This window comes from Thermobia domestica, chromosome 8, assembly GCF_964235325.1.
Source record: "Thermobia domestica chromosome 8, izTheDome1.hap1.1, whole genome shotgun sequence".
Lineage (NCBI taxonomy): Eukaryota > Metazoa > Arthropoda > Insecta > Zygentoma > Lepismatidae > Thermobia > Thermobia domestica.
In genome coordinates this window covers 224,157,024-224,175,485 of record NC_137461.1, presented here as the reverse complement: position 1 = coordinate 224,175,485, position 18,462 = coordinate 224,157,024, and the positions used below count along the sequence as shown (strand labels likewise).

The 18,462-nt window shown below is 36.8% G+C and overlaps 1 protein-coding gene across 1 annotated transcript in view; it reads right to left on the bottom strand.

Moving 5' to 3' along the window:
- Dh44 (corticotropin-releasing diuretic hormone 44) overlaps positions 1–18,462 on the bottom strand; it is a 715,870-nt gene that overhangs the window by 125,987 nt on the left and 571,421 nt on the right. Inside the window, exon 2 of the mRNA XM_081769453.1 lies at positions 8,750–8,797. The gene's annotated coding sequence lies outside the window, so the exon portion shown is untranslated. The remainder of the gene's footprint in view (positions 1–8,749; positions 8,798–18,462) is intronic.

Genomic DNA, 18,462 nt, shown 5'->3' with positions numbered 1-18,462 from the left:
ATACAGTGAGAAAACTCCGTTCTTCGGACAGCGGTATCTTGTACAAATATATGGAATCCTCTTGCTTACTACAGAAATCAGTACGGAGTATACGTTATCTGTATGCTACATAGGCACTGCCCTTAGGTGTTACATCATGCTGTTGCCCTTAGATGTCTGGTTTCTAACAGTCTTCCTTATATAGCATACATATATGTATGTTACCTTGGTCAGCTATATGTTATATACGTCCATTTGTAAGTGAGATCCTGATCGCCTGTACTGTTTCATACGGAAAGTACGTACAGATTGAACACTTATACAGAAAGTATTATAAAACATGGTTTTCAGTTATACATTTGCTGTACGTTGAGTCCAAAACCCACAGGATTTACAAATGTAACACAATTTTATGTACGCCACATACAATTTTTTTCTCAGTGTAGTTTTGTGTTGACGTCCAATTAAAACTTAAATATTTGTTTATCCATTCATTGAATCATATGATGTTAAAAGTAAAGAGGCACTCTAGATATACATACTTAGGTGGGAATTTCTCCTACATCTGTTTACTGTGCTCTAATCTCCATTTTCAATAATCTCAAGCAGACGCCAAACTCGCGAGTCCAACACTTACTCTCAACCGGAATCGGGATCAATAACGTAGCACAAGCACGAGTGAGTCAGAACCCTTTTAAGGGTAGCGAGCCCAAGCCCTAATCAAGTAAATGGCAGAGTCCAATTGAGGAAACTTTGTCTAAACGCGAGTGATCGTGGACGCATTGAAATTACTTAGCCTAAGCCTTGTTAACGCGACCCCAACGAGTTTACTGAATGAGGGCCCCACTGAGGGTAGTAAGATGAACACCAAGAGTGTGCGAGCTGCAACGAGCTTGCTAAGTGCGAGCGACATTGAAAGAAGTAAATTTGAGCCCAAATGAGTGCGAGCCCTATTAAAGGATGTGAGGATATACGAGTTAATGAAAATAGCAATCACTGATCTCAATACAAGCGGACAACATGAATATATAATTTACTACCCTTACGGAGAAAACAAATGGTTTTCGCTGCGATCGTTGGCGTTGACATGTAATCTAGATCTCTTGTAGGCGAAATAGTGTGGTGGGGAATAACCTACACTGTAACGGTTAACCTTATATGATGAACGATGCTCCAAGCGCTGTATTCAAGCTCCGGAGCGCTTAATAGTAGAATCTGACTTTCATAACTTCAATGTTGAATAAAGACATGACCCGTTATTCGAGAACTTCGATCTGTTTGTTAAGGAGGTTTCTTGTCAAGCGTATTAATGGTGTGCAGGAAGTCTTAGAGAATTGTTCTAATAATTCAGTCTATACTATTGTGTACCACAATGTAATCAAACAAAATATTTAATTGAATGGGAAAATGTATATAAACTTGACAATGTATGAAGTGAAGGCAGTTTGAATAATCTTTAGGATTTATAATCCAATGGAAAATTTAGAGTGCCTTGACTTCTGAAATGCAAATGACCGGCTATTGACTTCTAGAACTAGGAAGACGAACAAAGAATGTTGCCATGACGGAAAAATCATATAAATACTACCGGATTCTCTTCCGGGTATTGGAAGTTCTATTTTGACTTCGAGACTCTGTGAGTCAGAGCATTCATCATTAGTTTTTTCTACTCTGTCATTCTGTCCATCAAAGGTTCTGCTTATCACCGTTAACAAATGTAAGTGATTATGCATTGTCTTCTCAAGTCTTAAAGTCATACCAGTCCATACCATGCTCTGTGATTGTTCAATTATTCAACATCAGATCATTAAATTATAATTTTAAATTATTTCTGTGCTATCGATTTTTATGTTTGAATTTCTCTTCGAATGTTTGTAATCAATTCTGACCTACGTTTTTACGCCCCCACGACGTGCATTAACTTAAATTTCTTCTCGGAGGAACTGGGTGGATGTCAAGACCATTCAGTAATTTCATATATTCTCATATATGAAATAGAGACCCAGACTAAAGGTCTCCGTTTGACAGACTTTGAAAACATTCCTATTTTCTTCCATTCTGGCTACAGGACCTGCCCACCTAAGCCTCCTAGACTTGATGACCCCAACAATGTTTAGTAAACGTATAAATTATGGAATTCCTCACTGAGAAAATTCCGTTCTCCGGACAGCGGTATATTGTACAAATATACGGAATCCTATTGCTTACTACAGAAGTTAGTACGGAGTATCTGTTATCCTCCGATGCTACATAGGTACTTAGATGTTACATCATGCCATGTGCAGAATGTCTGATATCTAACAGTCTTCCTTATATTACATACATATATGTATATTAGCTTCGTCAGCTATATGTTTTACGTCCATTTGTATGTGAGGTCCTGACTGTCTATATTGTTTCATACGGAAAGTACGTACAGATTAAACACTTATACAGAAAGTATTATAAAACATGAGTTTTCAGTTATATATTTGCTGTACGTTAAGTCCAAAAGCTACAGGATTTACAAATGAAACATATGATTTTACGTACGCCACATACAATTGTTTTTCTCAGTGCTTGTTATGAAGTTTCCGCCATTCCCCATTCTCGTTCTTCTTGGGTACGAATATTCGTCTCAGGGTCTTCTTCTCAAATACTTTTAGTCTACGTTCTTCCCTCAGGGTAAGCGACCATGTTTCGCAACCATACAGAACAACAGTCATAATTATGGTTTTATATATTTTAAGCTTCAAATTCTTCGACAGAATTTGCGACGAAAACAAATTTTGTACAGAACAATAACATGAATTCCCTTCTTTTAGTTGAGATTTAATTACTTCTTGAATATGGTTTTGTCTGTTAATATTGATCGTAGATGTTTGAAAGTATTCACTTTATCAAAAATATTATTTGATATTTTAATACATCCATAATTTGCCATATTACGATCCCGATGAACTTCCATGTTTAGTTTTCTCTGCATTTACTTCTAAACCCATGTCGCTGCAATCGTTTAATAAGACATTTGCATTTCTTTTTATTATTCTCCTATTATCCCCTATTAAATTTATACCATCAGCATACGCCATAACCTGGTGAATACTATTCAGCTCTAGACCCTGGTTGCTAACTTTGATTTTCCCTATTGCATACTCCAGGACAAAGTTGAATAATAATGGCGACAACGCATCTCCTTGTTTCAGGCCATTCTCAACCTGAAAGCTCGTGGTCAAAAATTTTGCTACCCGGACTTTACTTTGGGATTAAGTTAAACATATCTAAATTAATTTAATTGGCTTTTTCAGTGTTCCAAATTCTAAAAGAATGTTGCACAATGTTTTTCTTCTAACCAAGTCGTACGTCTTTCTAAAATTAAAAAATAATTGATGTACCGGAGTATGGTATTTCCGTTTCTTTTCGAGTATATGTCAGAATGGTAAATATTTGGTCGATAGTTGATCGATTTCGTCTAAATGAATGTTTCACCGTATTACAAAAAAAATCTATCAACAACATTATGTTAGTCTTGATCTTAATACCAGTTACGTGTTCGTGATAATTTTATGTTCGATGCAACACGGACCATCAAATCTCCTTCGCAGCCCTGATTTACAAAATAAATTTAAAAAATAAAACTATTTCATGGTCAAGGAAGGTAAAAATATTTTAGAATAGTAAAAACGATTTCTTGTTAGTCATACGACGTGCATGCTACTGGATGATTAAATATGAAAGAAAATGATACTTCTTGATGATATTTCTTTTGTTCCAGGACAATGAAATGGGACTGAAAACAAGGAAAGCACTGCAATATACTATATATAATGGGAACAAACATCTGTTATCAATTTGCTGCATCATCATTATCCAGCATAGGTTGCAGAGATCCAATCTTATTTACATATTTTTCTGTTTCATTTTTATCACAGAACGTCACACAAGGAAAGGAATTGCTTTCTTATGATTGAAGGAATCAATAGAATTATATACTATTTTCTCAAATTGAATTTTATCTTCTATTGTACGTAGAACATTGTTCTTGTATTTATTTTGTATTGTTTTGATACAACAAATAGAGATTCATCACAAGAAACTTGTCATCAAAATGTTATGCGGGAGGAAAAATGAGATTTTTAAGCTGGCTCACAAGTAAAAATATATATATGTAAAGTGCATAATTTATACAATATTATTTTAAAATCAATTACGAACGTGAAAGAGAAGGATTAAAAATCAAAATCATAGAGACAGATTAAAATAAATATTATTTTCGTGGCAACACATGTCACGAGAAGTCATCCGATGTACAAACTGTTAAGACAATGGAAGCAAACTACGCAAAATACAATAAAGAGAAACGTACATTTTTGAATGATTAGGCTTGCATTTACTATATAAGGATTCAGAATATTAAATATTTTCGCCTACACGATTATACAACCTTAACTCTTCAATGTTTTGAGGGTTGCATAAACGAAAATAACATTTTCTATGAATTTGTGGGGTATGATTAGCCAGCGTTAAAGTCACCGAAACCCACGTAGGTGTTAATAGATTGACTTCATTTACGAACTCGGCCGAGAAAGACGCTTTATAGATATCTATTGAAAAAAAAAAAAAAATCAAAAATCGACTTTGTTCAACGGTTATGTGGACTAACAGACGGTGAATGTGCTAATATTACAATCTTACAAGGACCACTAACGTGATCCTAATTTTAGAAAATAAATGTATTATTCATACCTTTGTTTCAATATTTTTGTACACATTTTAATGAACTTTATTATAATGATAGGGTGTTGTGAGGCTCATATGCGCTTCGCAAGGGTATGCCGTACACCAACTAAATACTGCTACGCACCTGTTTCTACGGAACTGTTATCAAATTCGGCCGCTGCAGCGCTCCAATCGGCACCTGGCGCATGCGTGGTGTGTGTCTACATCTGTTGGCAAGCCACAGACGCCATTTACGGAAACATTCGACAGTGTTTACGTTGTGTGTGTGCCTCTGGCGATTGAGAATCCCACCGATTGAAATATGAGCTATGAGCGATGGAATGGTACGGAAATTGGTCAGCTTTTAAAGATGTCAACATGAATGTTCATGATGAAAAATGAAGTTGAGTGCTCAGCGCCACGACGACGATGATGAGGTCAAAACTGCCGTGTTGCAATGGTTATCAAATCAAGCGGCAGACTTCTATAAATATGGTATTCAAAAGATTGTTATACGATATGATAAGTGCCTTAATATTGGTAGAAACTATATAGAAAATTAGACTAGATATAGCTATCTCGTCGGCGGCAATTCAAAACCTGCTATGTGCATTTTGCAGGAGAAGCGAAAAACAGTATCCTGGTTAGATTTTTCGCTTTATAAAAGTGATGTTATAAGTAATATTTGATGCTGCACGTAACTGGTACCTTCTCAAGTTACTTGAAAAGGTATCAAGTTACGTGCAGCATCAAATATTACTTATAACATCACTTTTATAAAGCCAAAAAGCTAACCAGGATACTGTTTTTCGCTTCTCCTGCAAAATGCACATAGCAGGTTTTGAATTGCCGCCGACGATATGTACGGACGTTTGAAAACGAAGATCAACAATGTCATGCAGTTACTGATCATCAAATAATTCTAAGAATTTGGAGGAATACGTACAAGATCTGATTGAAATGTCTGATGTTGGAGAAATATCAATTTGGATCCCGGAAAGAAAAAAATATATCAAAAATGTTATCAAAGATGTTAATTAAAATGATATTAGAAAGAAGTCTTGACGTAAAGGACGAGTTGCGTTTGTAAAAAGAGAAAAAAATATTTAGAGAGCTTCAAATTGTAGTGATGGAGGAAGATGGAGAATATTAAATGGACAGAGAAAGTGACAAACGAAGATGTTTTAAAACGGATAAGGGAGAAGAGGATGCTTTTAGCCAGCATCCTTCGTAGGAAAGCAATTGAACTGGACACATCTAGCGAAGAAATTGTCTTCTCCATCCCGCAATAGTAAGAAAGATGGAAAGAGAGCGAGGAATAGGAAGAAGGAAAATACAACTAATTGATGATTTAAAAAATAGAAGAAAATATTTGGAGTTAGAAGAGGAAGTTGAAAATCGAGAAACGTGGAAAAAACATTTTCAGGCCCAAACATAAAATAAATAAATAATAAAAAAACTTATTAGTTCCAGGGCCTGCCAAAACGCAAAATACTTAATAATAATAATAATAATAATAATAATAATAATAATAATAATAATAATAATAATAATAATAATAATAATAATAATAATAATAATAATAATAATATTTTTTCAAACGATTTCAGGAAAACAGTTTATATTTTTTAAATCAATATTTCATTAGCAGAATACCACTACTATTTGTGTTTCAATTAATGAAACCATGGGAACGAAAACGTACTGTATTCAGTACGTTTTCCTTAAAAAAAAGAGTTAATACGTATATCACTGAAGAAATAAATGCTTTTCTTTCTGTCCTCGGCATATATAACTATGAATTATGAGTATTGAAGATAAACACTAGTTTTACAGGAGAGATTCTCTGTTTCTAAACGGCGTGGAAACCAGGGTTCGATTTTCTGTGGAAGCTCAAAACATAGGTCGAAACTCATGTGATTAACCTCTACGGCCACATTTCATGTGGCTGGAATGGGACGTTAAACTCTCAACTAACAAACCAAACAAAGTGAAAATGCTACGAATATTAAATTGCATACCAGAATGGTTGTCCAAGCAGATAAAACGTATCGAGTTTGTTGGGAATTACATTTTGGAATTTGGATTTGATTCTAGTGTCTCTCTCAGCGGCGAGGCTATATGAGAGTGGACCTACAGATTAATGTGTGATCTGAACCACATGAGCTACCGCCAGGAATTGAACCCGGGTCTTTAGCGCCAAAGGCGCTTCCAACTGTTCACATAGCCAGGAGGAAACTCGTGAAACAACTTGAATTAAATGAAAGGTAATGTTGAATAGGCACACGAGATCAATTTACTGATTACCAACTTAAATACAATGCAGTTCTCGTTTTGCAGGCTGTGAAGGAAGTCATAAAATTTGTTCCTAGAAAAATGATTTTGCTGTGTCGTCATGTTGCATCTCCACTAAGACTTTTGGGGTCATGATGTCGGCCGGCAATGAGATGGCGAATCCGGTCAAGAAAGCACAGTGCGTTGTTTGGTAAACTGAAGCTAAATCAGTGATCATTATAGAGCATAAGTTTCGTTTGCTAGTGTGGGAGAGACCCATCAACAGATAAGAAATGAAATCTTTTAAGCTTTACGTCCCACGGTTATGCCAGCTAGGCTAAAGGAGACGGTGATGATGAGAAATGAATGAAATGGTGGAATGAAAAAGTTTAAGGAAACGGGAGAATCTCAGAAAACTCATGCCACGGTGTTTGTCAGCCACAATGTCCACTTGCCGCAAGCTAGGATTGGATCAAAGACCCCCTTCACAGAGGTGAACGCTCTACTACTGAGCCACCGCGGCCCACCGTCCCATTTCAGTTGTCGCCACTGTTGCCACACTTGGTACAATTGTACCAAATTCAGCCCTTTTTGTCATTCATCGGCCCGTTGGTACCACGCTGACATTTTCAGCCCCTTTTGTGAAAAAGTTGGTACAATTCTACCCAATCCAGCACTATTTAACAAATACTTGCCACATTTTCATGTGTATATGTATTATGTGTATGTGTACTGCACTAGATAGAAATAATAAATACCATTGGTATTTAAAATCATTAATAATATGTTGTGATGACTTTCAGGGAAGATTCTAGGACAACGGACCGGTTTTACATTTTTTACAAATGTCAGTTTACTTACCTTATATTTTTCTTACAGTCTGTTATCCTTCTTCGGACGTGGAATAAGCAAAAATAAGGCGCGATAATTTATATTTTAATTTAACGTACTGTTTACACACGAACTTGGAGATCATGGATTTGTTCCTCGTTTTTTTTAAATATATATATATATATATATATATATATATATATATATATATATATATATATATATATATATATATATATATATATATGTAGCCATAATGCCGTTTTGGTTTACTGGTCACTTTGAAATAGAGGCGCGTTTTGTTTCCTTACAATACATACCTAAGATGATAACTGTTTTCCCTTTTAATTTGCGGCCTCTATTATACTTCCTACGTGCGAGAAAAGTTTCGTCTACTTCCGCGGTTGTTCGGGGTCGTCCTATTTGGATGTATTTAAAAAGTAACTTAAAAAAAAAAGCATTTTCTTAATTTGGAAGAGGTGGGGGAAGGCAGTGTTCTAGAACTTTGCCTATTTTAATTTCGTGTTATAGAGCCATGCATTACACTGGTACAAAATAATGAATTCAGCCCTTTTTGTTTCAATTTGGTACTATTTTTCAGCCCATTCCAGAGCTAGGACTGTGGCAACACTGGTTGTCGCGTTTGTGCAGCTATGGATAAAGGATTTCCTGGCAGATAGTTCGACAGAGGAGGACCAATTACTTGTCCTCTTCGCAGCCTTTGGAATTTTTCCTTTGATAACATTTAAAAGATCTGGTGTACGCTAAACATTCAAGTGGTAGATCACCTACAACATCGAATAAAGAGCACAATCACATCTATCCCACCAGAAAACTTATGGAACGTCCTGTATACTATAGAGCTAACTTGAAATTAGCATAGGATATATTCTTTGTTGCTTAATAACTCTGTTTGAAACCATAGAGAACATATAATTTTGTTATAATACAGTATTATAATACTCACTTGAAACTTTTTGAGCGGGTGGATCTATTCGTCAATTGTTTGCAGGAGCTGTAAAGAAACAAAATAATCTAATTAGTATCACCAAACATAATATGCTCTGAAATTGGAGTTTTGTTTCATTTATTGCAGAAGCAAATAAATCAGACAAAACTAACAAAAGGTTTGAAAATGAGCAATGTATAAGAATAATCGATTCCAAATTAGTTCAAATACAATATCTTGTTTCATTTAAAGCTTGTGACATTTAACTGGAGCCACTTCCGTCCAAAGCACTTGGTTCTTCTGGAAGGGTTCGTGCTAATCCCATATACATGTTTCTTCTGTAGTATAGGTGAAGTTTCATACCTACTCAACCATATTGGATCATTTTAAGTTGGTGGAAAATTTTAATGCTTTAAGAAAACGAAACTATGGAGATAAAAATTAACACTTGTATTATTGCAATAAGTAATAAAATTGAACAACATTGTTGTTCGTTAAATCTGAAGAATAATTACTAATGCCACTATTTTTCACTGCACCTGGAAGTAACAAATAAAAATATGTACATCTATTTCAAGTTTTATATTTCAATGATTGGAAATAGGGGATATATAATGAGTGCTTAACATTGACGAACTTAAAAGTATTCTGTCGAAGTAAGAAGAGATTATTCAGATATTAGATGTTAGGTGTTGTTATTCAAACATGAGCGTTCCCTTAATTTTGTTCAACAATTGTGTACGTACGTCAATGGATATCTTGTCTTTGAAATTTATAACAAAATTGTCTGAAACATCCTTTGAAAAGTCAGCATGGACTTATCAACGGGGAAAATAGAGTAATCCATTAAATTATTTACACCTAGTTAGTGCATTGCATCCTCGGAATAAGTGAAAAAGACTAAGTTCCAGGATAGCGCAGGTTAAACAAGCATTCTAAAGAGGAATGCTAATATCAGGAAATGTGTCGTTGGACGTTTCGTAAACGATTTATTAAGACCCTGGTATGGAGCGTGGCCACTGGGGTCGTTAGCTTTTTAAATCTGGGGGAAGGGGGTTGGATGAATCAAAATCAAAACCCTCTTTCCGACAAAAGTTATATATACACAAAGTAGTACAGTTTCTTTAAATATATTCCACTAATATCTGGGGGGAAGCGTCCTCCCCGACTCCCCAGCTAACGACGCGACGCCTTTACGGATCAGAGAGTATACGACGCTTTATTCTTATACTAAGAAAAGCTGAAATACCTAAGTTGGAAGCATTTGAAATGTGGTGTTGGAGAAGAATGCTGCGCATATCATGGGCCGAAAGAAAAAGGAATGAAGACGTACTTGAAGAACCTAATGAAGGACGACAGATAATGAAGATAATAGGAAAAAGAAGAAACGGCATGCTTAGCCAGCTTATTCGGCACTCTGATTGGATGACCGTGCTGATAGAGGGAAAGGCAGAAGGAAAACCAGGAAGAGGAAGACCAAGGACAATATTTAGATGCATTTTTGAATAACAGACCTTATCAAAGTATAAAACAGCTCTCTCAAGGGAGAAAGAAGTTTTAAAATTTCCATGTTCCCCATCAACTTATGGTTGAGGTGAACAAGAAGAAGTGCATTCCATATGGCTTGTGTAAGCTTTATGAAGTGATGTACATAATATTTAACTCGAGTCGTTATAGCATACACAAAACAAGATTTAAGAGAACAAACTCGATTTCTCTCCAACTAACTACTTTATTGAAACACTTGCTTAGTTATCTGTTCACTAATGCAGGAATGCCCACTTTCCTTTTCTCCATTAACAAAATCTAGGTATGAAAAATTTACCTTATAAATGCTTACAAAAAGCGTTAGTTGCTTCTAAACTCATGTAATAGTTCTATCTTCGAATAGATCTTGATCAGGGGCGTACCCACAGGGAGGGTACACTGGGTCCGGAACCCCTCCAAACCTCCTAACTCAGTAAAACTATACTTGTTTAAACAGGAAAATGATTGATGTAGCATAAACATTTGATCTTACACTTCATCTCTATTCTTTCTTTATAAAAACAATTTAGTTTTATCATTTCTTTTCTGAAAATATATGTGGAAGTATTTTAGACTTACTTAATCTTTTCGAGTGGAAACTAATACGCGTTCAATACTATATAGACGTAGTGGCTTGTAGTATTGGACAGTGGCGTATTTACGATTTTGTTTCGGGGGGCTTTGCCTGAAAATGTGAAAATTCTGCAAGATATTTCATATACTATAGTAAGTAAGATTTCGGGGGGGGGGAGGTTAAGCCCGGAAGCCCCCCTAAATACGCCACTGGTATTGGACCATCTTCCGAAGCTTAGACTCCTCCCAACAAAAATTTCTGGGTGAGCGCCCGGTCTCGATTAAAAAGTGTCTATCTTGTATATTAAAAAAAGAAACAGTTTTATATCTTTCCCCGCACACTTTACAATTAAATTTGAGTTGAGTTGAGTTGATTTTAGTTTAGCGTCCCGTTCAGCAGCGAGGCTATATGAGACGTGGACCTACTGATTAACGTGGAATCCGAACCACATGAGCTCCCGCCGGAAATCGAACCCGGGTCTTCCACGACAAAGGCGCGTACGCTAACCGCTTAGCCACGTACAATTAATTTTCTACGAATCCGCTCTGAAATAATAGTAATACATTATTAGCTCCTTGTACGCCGTATTACATGAAAAATAAGTTCTATATTCAATGCTAAATATATCAATCACTAAAGTATTGCATACGAAAACACTTTATTGCATTACAATTAATTAATTTGGGGAAGATTTCAACAGACGGCAGTGTAAATAGCAGTTTGTCATCAAACAGAAAGTGAATCGATTTTGCAATAATGCTATTTACTTGCTTTTGATTGGACCTTGATGAAAATCAATAATAATCAACACACGTGAATTTGTTTTACACTAGTAATCTTTTATTTAGTGTAGTAATACTTTAGTCTAACTTAAGCTCAATGTAATACATACCGTATCTGATTTATAGCCACTTACGTTTTAACGTGTCTATTTCGCTGTAATTAAGTTCATTTAGTTGAAATTTATATCGTTAGGATTATTAACCATTAGTATTTCTTATTGGATGTAGCCTATATATAGCGCGTTCAGTGCATAAAGGAATCAAGTCCATTTTGTTTGGTCATTTTGAACATGTATTTCATATTCAAGATCTCTAACTAAAGCTTTTTCCAGAGCTGAATAGATTCATGTGAAATATTGTAAATGCAATAACTCATAATGCAAAACATAGTGTTTACTTTTAGATGTGCTTAACAGGTTGACTGGTATGAGATCCAAAACTGGTCTCAAGTACGGTCATTGGTGAGTCTCCCATTTTAGTGTCTCACCTTACCAGCAGCTTCAAGCCGCGTCACCCGTATATGGGTTTCACTTGTCATTTGTTAACATGGTAAAAAAAAAAAATAATAATAATAATCTTTTGGCTCCAGAATGCTACACGATACTCGTACCTCGACCCTAGAAAGCAACCGGTGCTTATAACAATGGCGTTAAAATGTTGATTCATTTTCGCAAATTTTTATTACTTGGCTCCATAGAGCGTTATACACAATCTGGCCTTGGCACTGAACCTGTTAAGGTATCGTACAAACTTTATGTAACTTTTTTTTTAACAATTGTGGTAACTGAATTTGATTCTCTTCTGCTCTGAACGCCCCATTTTATGTTTATACTATAAGGTAACCAAGGAAGATCTGTAGCTTTTTGTCGAGGTCTGTGTTCAATTGGCCCTCATACCGTGAATTGAATGCGAATGGAGATAAGGCGAAGGTCAATTGTTAGTGTGAGCATATCCAACATACTACCTGGTTGTGGCAGTTCAGTTACGCCGTGAACTTGCGTAAGGACAGAGTGAACATGGGACCTCCACAGAGCGTCATGAGGGTGTGTATGCTGTACGAGTTCAAACTGGAATCAAACGCTGCTGCAGCGTTGTGAAAGATATGCCAGACCTTTGGTGAGGGTGTCGTGACTAAGTGGACAGTGCAACGGTAGTTTAAAAAGTTTAGGGACGGTGATGAAACACTTGAAGACGCACAACGTGCCGGAAGACCAACACATGTACGTAATGAAGATCTCCAGGCAGCAATTGAGGCAAACAGTGGCCAGACATGTGAGGAACTGGCACTACAATTCAATGTGAGTGGAGAAACCATTCGGCAGCTTCAAATTGGAAAGCACTACAAGTTGGGTTGATGGGTCTCATTTGACTCCGAGCCAGAAGGCAACGCAAGCAGACACCTGTGTTCCTCTGCTGTCTCGTCTGAGGAAGGAGCCTTTTCTTGGCAGGGTGTTGATATGTGATGAAAAGTGGGTATTGCACGAAGCTCCACGGTGCCGTCATCATTGATTAGCATCCCATGAACCGGTTCCAAAAGAGCTGAAATCGGCACTACACCAGAAGAAGAAGAAAGCCCCTCTATGTGTTTGGTGGACTAATCGCCGCATCGTGCATCGGGAACTGCTACCAGCTGACCAGAACATCAATGCAACTCTGTGCTGTAAGCAATTGAGCCGTTTTCAAGAAAAAAAACCAAAACTCTGGAGCTTGTTCTTCTGAATCGCAAAGGGTCTTCCTGTTATAGGACAACACTAAGTCCCACGTGGGACCTGGGACACCATTCTACTCCTTGAATGAGAAACATTATTGCATCCGCCATACTTCCCGGACATTGCGCCGTCCGATTATCACCTGTTCCGTTCCTTGTACAATCACCTTAGAGGACGTTAGTTCAAATGCCTAATAGAGGTGCAAAATCCCCTTCTTCCCTTCACGGCTCACCAAGTTCTACCGCGATGGAATCGGTGGCCTTCCAGAACGTTGACGGAAGGTCGTCGATGCTGATGGGAACTATTTTGGATCTTCCAGATACGTCTTAGGTGACATATCGATTTTCGAAGGTGGTGGGTGAAAAAGCGACAGAACTTTCTTGTTTGCCTTTATACTTACATAAAACTACGTGCGACTTCCTATTCTTCTTCTCCTTCTTCCTCTTATTGTTATTTGCACGGAGTTGACATATTAGCACCACAGCTTTGCTAAATTTTCGACAAGTGTGACCTGAAAATATTTTGAGTTTCGGAACCATAACCTAAATATAAGTTTTAATCCGGTTCTATTCCGGGAACAGTACTGAAATATTTTTGTTTACATAACACCTTTATTCCCGGACCCTAAAACTACAGCATCTTGGGTTTCGGTACCAGAATCTAAATAAAAGTTTTAATTCGGTGCGGTTGTGAGGACAGAACCGAAATAAATTTTTACATATTTATTCCGTTCCGGAACCGAAAATCTCAGTGTTTTGAGTCTTTGCACCGTAACCTAAATAAAAGTTTTAATTCGGAGTATTTCTGAGAACAGAACTGAAACACATGTTTACTTATCGGTTTTGTTCACGGAACCAAAATCACATTAAATTATGTTTTCAAACGATTTAGATCAAATAGTAATTTAGTAATTCTTTCTCAAATTGTGAATGGCAATCTCAGGCAGTCAGAAATATTCTTAGAACGTTCCTTGAATATTAAAGTCAAATATTCGGAATGTATTTGTACTTGGTTAGTTTGGTTACTTAAAGAATATCCAGAGAATATTCGGCAAAGGGGAAAAAGTAGTATGCAAGGAATATTCAGAGCATGTTCTCCGTCTGCAGACAACTAACTGTCAGGATACTTTTGGATATTATCTACAAAACATGTCTTGGTGTCACAAGTTTATAGCTCTGGAAATTAATATTTCCTTGTTGATTACTAGTTATTTCAAAGTTAAACTGGGATGTCACTTTCTGAACATAGCATGCTGTCTTTATTTCATATTTTTTTTTCGCTCGGACTCTTCTCTTCTCGTCCTTTTATCCTGATCCTTCTGACGTGGAATCAGCTGAATGTTACAACTATTATTGGAGAAATATCTCACAATCCTATGCGAATTAACAAGGTAGAAATACTTGACATCGGAATACATTTCGAAAGGCTTTGAAGACAGAGAGTAAACTATTTTGAACAAAAAACAGAACTTATAAAGTTTCCTCTAAAACCTCAATATTTATCATCATCATCATCAAACGCATTTCATTCCCATCCAAAGATGGGCGGGCCTTAGAAGGTGACGCCTTCTCTTGGCCAGAGTAAGAAATATATTATGGATACAAGTGAAGGTAGATGGTCAAAAGAATATAAATGAAATCTGGTGAAGTATTGTAAGCGGCCTATGTGTCCAGCTGGATATTAAAAAGTATAGTGGTCGGTAGCACAGGAGACGATTAAAACATTAAAGTGAGTGCAGTTTAGTGAGGATAGATTGACGGATGGCTGTGATATATGCGACGAGCAGGGTTGTAGTCAGCTGTATTTGCCTCTCGTTCATATATTGCGAGTAGATGGTCCAGGGGTGGGTAAGCTCTGCGTGGTACTGCCGGGGTTTGATCCAATAATTCGGCTATGATAGGATGGTTGCCTAGTACATGTTGTACAATATAACGTGTGCGTTCTTTGTCTATAGTATATATACACAATTTATTATTTATTATTAGGGTTGTTAATACAGGGTGTTTTTTTTTTAAAAAAACTCACTGATTTCATTTGACTGTAGAATTTCTAACTGAATTCCAATTTTCATGCGGTTTGTTACGTGTGTTAATGTATTTTTAATAAATTCGATAGCAAAAAAGCTGTTTCCCCTATCACTAGAACTTCCAATGCCATCTTTTATGAGTTGAATAATGCTCTGACTTACGTTTTCTGCTAACAGATAAATTGTCTAGTTGATTTCTGTTCTTTCTTTTTAAAACTGTGGAACTTTAACCCATAGTATCATGCAACCGTGCACGTATTATTTAATTTTTATCCTAAAATTTTTCAAATTGTTACTAGTTGTTGTGCAAAAAAGACTTCCCTGCTCTGTATCGCCACAATAGTTTTGTATCTAAAGATTTGTTCATGCTATCGTCATCTATTTGCATCAACGAGGCAGCGAACCTAGTGATCAGGGGTGGATCCAAGACGGACTTCTGAGGGGGCGGTGGGTTGTAATACTGCTACTTAGAGCTACTTTTAAGAGCTTCAAACTCTGGCATGGGTTTTATTTATATATATAAAATAAGAAAGTTTCCTCTTCTGGGAAGGGGGGCGGACGCCACGATCGCCCCCCTGGATTCGCCACTGCTAGTGACATCTATTAGCGCAACTGTTAACTATTAGGAATTAGTGTTAGGCAGAGACTCATATGTCTTGCTTTTATTATAAGGATTATTGTTTTATCTTTATTTCTTTGTTTCTCTAATTGTTTTGGGACTTTAGCTCCCCTATTCCACACAAGTGCTTTAGTATATATATATATATATATATATATATTGTAATTATCCCCACATCACAACATGAGCACATGTTTATGGACGACACGTGCTAACGTTTACAAACAAGCAGACGATATACTGAAAGAGAACACACGAAGATCAACACAATGGGAACCTAAAGAGAACGAGCTACCTGAAGATTACCTATAAAAGAGGAACCACAGAAGAAGGAGGTATCAGTTAACCACTGATCGCCAAGCCACAAGAGCTCTGGAGGTCGCACTGGACTAAGGGGCTCTACCTATCCTAATATCCGTGGAGGCTGCTTTGAAGCGAAGGGGATTCCTCAACACAAACTATACCTCACGAGGCTGCCATGAGCCGGGAAGGTTTCCTAGGACTATAACCTGAAGTCGCTACAAGAGGATTCCGTATATTTGTACAATATACCGCTGCCCGGAGAATGGATTTTTCTCTGTGTGAGAGGAGTTGACAATTGTTGTACCTGATCCATCATATTTTATCATTGGTAAGAGTCCAATGCAATCCTCCCCGGTGGCTGCCGTGAGCCAAGGGGTTCCCATATGAAACGTGGCTTCCTTCACCCTTGGTCATAAGGGAGACCCTGATATATTAACTTTGTAAAACACAAAGACTATTTTGTGTTTTTATAAATAAATCGGTGAAGGACTGGATTCCTGGTCCAGTATTGACTCTATCTACTTAAAATATTGCAATATATATAAATACATGCATATAGATATAGATATATACGCCACTCATTGTTTACTTCTCAAAATTTTCAAGCACTCACTGGTTATACCATTAATCTGAACGTTTCAAATATTTGTAGCGAACAAATATTTCTTCAATTTTCAATATTTTCCCACTGACTTGACTTCTTTTTTTAAACTTTTGCATCTTGCCACGTTCAAAATAGATCTAGCTATGAACGTAGGTGCAGGTAATATGTTTTTCTTGTGTCTTGGACTCAGGGCCTAAAATTCAGTGGAGTACTCCACACTTTGTGGAACTGTAGGAAAGGAGTGTGGAACTATAATTCTTAAAGTGTGGAGTGTTATTAATGTGAATACCTTACTTTTCTCGGATTATGCATTTAAAGGCGTTTAGTGTGTCAAATTAAGTCTTACTGATTCAATACATTCATTATGCAATGGGTTACTCAATTCCATATAACTGCCAGTATATGACACTAAGCCAGAGTTAATACGTATAGGTGTCTCCCAGATGGCAGGGAAAACCATTGACAATTTTGAGGTGAAGGAACCTTTTAACTATATTTAGTTTTCAAACATTTTCGTTTGCATTCATATAGTTTTAAAATATGCAACTAACTGTACGTTTATCTGTTGTTTCAATAGGACATTACACTTTTCCGATATAATGAAATGTGTTTTTGTAGATAAAAATTACACGATCCTTTAAATCCGTTGTAGAAATATGTTCTACCAGAGATAACATACATCAATAACCGCCAAAAATTTAGCCGAAGCATGGTAGATGCTGAACAACCAATTATAACCCAGGAAATATTATCCATTCGTAAGTTTCATGGGGAAAAAATCTCGCTAGCCGGCCCGGGTTAATTCTTTTGTCTATAGATCAGTGTTCGCTGTTTGGTGACTATGCATTGTTGTCTTTGGTAAAGTAATTTCCTTTAGTTCGTCTTTATGCTTGTATACACGACATCTGACACATGGTTCTCATCTAGTTGATTTACCGGTACTTTGTGCCTACAAGCAGCATAGGGTATTCAATTTTCCATGTTGCTGGGCGTTGGACATTAGGTCTATTTATTTTTATATGGAACATTGGAATTCAAAGCCTCAGTAAAATTTTACAGGGATACCTCCAGGAATTTCTTAGTGTGGGCACCCACTACAGGCAAACCACCATCTCACACCGAACTGTTAGATTGCATTGTTGAGGCAGATATAGAAAATGTACGAAAAGCCCTAAAAAAAACACACTAGCTATATCACTGAGAAGCGATGATAGTGTCGACAGAATGCAGTTGCACAATCATCACGTTATGGCCAATATTGTTGACGAAAAGCGTAAGAACAAGCTATTGTTTTTGGGCTTTGAAAAACCAGAAGGAAGAGCTTCCGAAGCGCATGTTACAGCTTTACGAAAATCAGTAGAAAGAGTAATGCCATGGAAAGAACTGTTTCCCAGAGTGACTTCGATAGTTACTGATGGTGAAAACGTGAATACAGGAGAACACAAAAGAATGTGGAAATTGTTAACTCATGAAAGAGTTGCTTCAGGTGAAACGTTGCCTCTGTTGAAAATTTGGTGTGCTGCCCATCGCATTAATTTAGCATGGAAAAATGTCAACAAGAATATCCTAGAAGTTTCATCTCTCATA